Below are 3,689 nucleotides of genomic sequence, written 5' to 3'. Positions count from 1 at the left end.
CAATGTGCACTGCACGAGCTCACATGGAAACACCATGACTCTATATGTGAACTGCATGTAATGGAGGCGGCACTGGCCGGGATGTCATGTGTACACGCGACATACATAAGTGCTGTGGAGCTGGCGCATTAGGATCACAGAAGCCACAGGCACAACATGCCTGTAAAACAAACGACAATCATATAAATCACGGGGACTTCATTTATTCAGCTACATACATGTGTGCACACACTCCTGTTCACCAGAAGCGGCCCTCGCGGCGCAGGAAGCTCACGGCGTCGCAGAAGCCATCATGGTGCAGTGACTCCAGGCGTGCACGGGATGGCGGGAAGAGCGCTCGGGCCAGGCGGGCGACATTGGCAGTGGAGATCTAGGCGGGGCCGGAAATGAGTGTGGGTGGAGCCGGAAGTGTGTGTGGGCTGGGCCGGAAGTGAGGTTAGTGCGAGCATGCTGTGGCCATTGCTGTGACAGGCATGGCCATTGAAGCCCCACACGGCTCACCTCCACATCCTGTCCAGTCACGTGCACGCACGAGCCAAGTCCTCGGCCAGGGTCGCAGGGCGAGATGTCATGGCGTCCACAGAAAGGGGACACGGTGAGGGTGCGACCTCCAGGGGGCAGGGGGAGGCTGCACGAGAGGGCGCCATCTGCCCAGTCCTGGGGATATGGGGGGCCGGGGGACATGTGAGTAATCGCAACAATATACACGCGTGTTTGGGGTCACCTGTCACAGACATGTGTTACCACATCCACCCACTCCGCCCCTTACCGCCCCGCCCACCTGACCCTGGAACTCCACGGGCTTCAGCCCTGAGTAGATGGGGACAAAGCAGCTGGCGAGAAGGACCTGCACATGAGGGGAAACGTGGGACACACATGAGCAAAAACAATACACGCATGTGCAAACATGCGAGACGCATGTGCAATCACAGATGAAACATACATGTAGGAAACACAGAACATGACACATTCTTACACTTGCGGCCACGCCCCCTCACCTGCACGAGGTCCTCATGGGTCGGGAACTGGGACACCAGGCGGTTCTGGAATGTGTTCACCGCAGTCAAGGACACATAGAGCCGGCCCTGCGCCAGGACGTGAGCATGGGCTGGGAGGATCTGGTCCAGGCCGGCCCTGATGGTGCGGGGGAGGGGGGACACATGTGACCCGTGACCCCTGACATGCGACCCACATGCGTGACCCAAGACATGTAACATGTACCATGTGCCATGTGCCCCGCCCCGCCCCCTCACCCCCCCATGCACCTCAGCCGCTCCAGGAGGTGGAAGCTGGGTGTGGCCGCACCGAGTGGTTGCTGCCTGGCATCCTCTGCCAGGCTGTGTGCGAAGCGTGTGCAGGCCTGTGGGAAGGGTGGGAACCACACACGTGACCCCTGACATGTAACATGTCACATGTAATATGTCACATGTGCCCCACCCACACTCACCTCCAGCTGCTCAGGGGCAGTCAGCAGCACTGCTGCCACCAGGGCCCCGCCCGACGCCCCTGCATAGCCCCTGACATCACGCAGCAGCCCCGCCCCGTGTGCATACAGCCCTGCAGCCACGCCCAGGTGGTAAATGCCCAGGAAGCCACAGGCCCCAAAAGACAGGTGCAAGGGCAGCGCCATCAGGGGCGGGGCGGAGCCTATGGGGTGTGTGGGCGGAGTCTCCTGGGGGAAAGGATGAGGTCACGTGAGGACGGAAGCCACGCCCCCTCACAAAAAGAATGACAGAAATGGCGCCTCTGTATTCACTGCTGCTCTCCGGGACTACATTTCCCAGGAGGCTGCGCGCTGGACCTTGCTCTCTGTGACGTCACTGGCCGGCAACATCCCCTCCCCTTCCCATGCTGTGGAATTTTCCCCGCAGTCTCGGAGCCCCGCCTGTCTCAGGGTGGAAGGGGACTATGATTCCCAGCGTCCTTTGCTACGCCTACACTAGTCGCTGTCTGTGTCGTCACTGGGGCGCCGGCGACCTTCAGTGTCCCACATAAATGGCTGCTTCTCTGCGTGAAGCCTCTGTTCCCAAGGCCGCTGCCGGGAACTTTGATTCTCTGCGTGCACTACAGGCCCGGGCCTGGCGGTCCTTCTGTGTGTGATGGCACAGGGCGGCGCCTTCTCCCTCCGTGTCTGCAGCAATGGCGGCTCTTTCTCCGCCACGACCGCTGCCCGGGAGTACGACTCCCGGCGTGCACTGCGGGCCCGTGCCGGGAGGTCGCTGTCTCTGTGACGTCACAGGCCGGCGCCCTCCTGCTCCGGGTCTAGGGCAATAGAGGCTGCTTCCTCCCCGCTGTGGCCTCTGACGGCTACTACGACTCCCAGCGTGCACTGTGGGCCGGTGCCGGGCGGTCCCTTTCTCTGTGAAGTCACAGGCGGGCTCCATCTCCCTTCGCCTTTAGGGCAATGGCTGCTGCTTCCTCCCCGCTGTGGCCGCTGAGGGCTACCGGTACTACGACTCCCGGCGTGCACTGCGGGCCCGGGCAGGGTGGTGGTTCTGTCTCTGAGGACAAAAGCCAGCGCCTCCCTGCTCCTCCTCCCCCCACACAGTCACTTCCGGCTATGGTGGCGGCTTTGGTGGATCTGGTGGAGAAAACGCCCACATCTGGTTTCCAGGGGCTGGGGAGGCTGAACATATGTGGTCATGTGTGAACACGTGTGTGTACATTTGTTTGTCCATGTATGGGTGACTGCCTATTCCATATGGTCAGGTGTGTGTGGGTTATGTGTGAACATATGTGTCTGTGGTCACAGGTGTTCACATATATGTGTGTGTTAATGTGTGTGTGGTCACATATGTGTTTTGTCCTATGTAGACACATGATGGCACGTTTGTATGATCTTGTGTGTGTCTGTTCCTTGTCAAGTATGTGTGATGACTCATGACTGTGTGTCTGGGTATGTGTGTGTCGCGTGTCCCACACAAGTATGATGGAGCTCACTGTCTGTCTTCACTTTTAGCCTCGGCCGAGACTGACATCACGCATGTGCTCAACACACGGAAGAGAAGCTGTGGACATGGAAACTTGGAACACAGAACACGGCTGCAAATGGCGAGAATCACGCTGGACGGCACGTATGTACAAAAACACACTCATGTTCACAAGCACAGGCATACACACACACACACACACACACACACACACACACACCCACCTCACACTATGAACAATGCTCATAACACTAGTGCTCAGATATATTTTGTGACCAAGGTTACTGAAACAGTTAGTTTTCTCATAATCCCTCGTGATTTTTCCATTCACAGGGTAAATGCTTTTTGTTTCTCAAGAAGAGCCCTCTGTGCCAACAATAATCCTGGGATTGCCACTGTTGCTAACGACTGTTCTCCAAACATTTTAAACTGTTCTGACTCCTCTCCAAGGTCGAGCTATGACTCTTAATTTACTGATCAACCAAATTCAACATGGTTTTCAATCACTGATATCATGAACTCTAATGAAAGAATAGAAAACTTGGTGACAATCAGAGATGTCTCTCCTGTGTTTTAACCTGGGATAATTTTGGGTGTTGGAAAATGATGTGGTTTCCACGTACACCTATTTTATTCTTTTTAATACTTGCATGGGGCAAAAGTCAATGTGGAGTCTTACCTCTGAAACAGTCATGAATTGCTCTGTGATATCTCGTCCTGGTTTTGAGGCTGACTTTCCTCTGTAGCAAACAAATAGAG

The 3,689-nt window shown here is 56.2% G+C and overlaps 1 pseudogene; it reads right to left on the bottom strand.

The window, feature by feature from the left end:
• Positions 1-213: 213 nt before the first annotated feature.
• Positions 214-1,630, bottom strand: LOC127217783 (patatin-like phospholipase domain-containing protein 4; annotated as a pseudogene).
• Between the last annotated feature and the right edge of the window lie 2,059 nt (positions 1,631-3,689).

Source organism: Phodopus roborovskii, unplaced genomic scaffold, assembly GCF_943737965.1.
Source record: "Phodopus roborovskii unplaced genomic scaffold, PHOROB, whole genome shotgun sequence".
NCBI classification, from domain to species: domain Eukaryota; kingdom Metazoa; phylum Chordata; class Mammalia; order Rodentia; family Cricetidae; genus Phodopus; species Phodopus roborovskii.
Note: the sequence above shows the minus strand (reverse complement) of the source record. Positions and strands in the feature narration are given on the sequence as shown.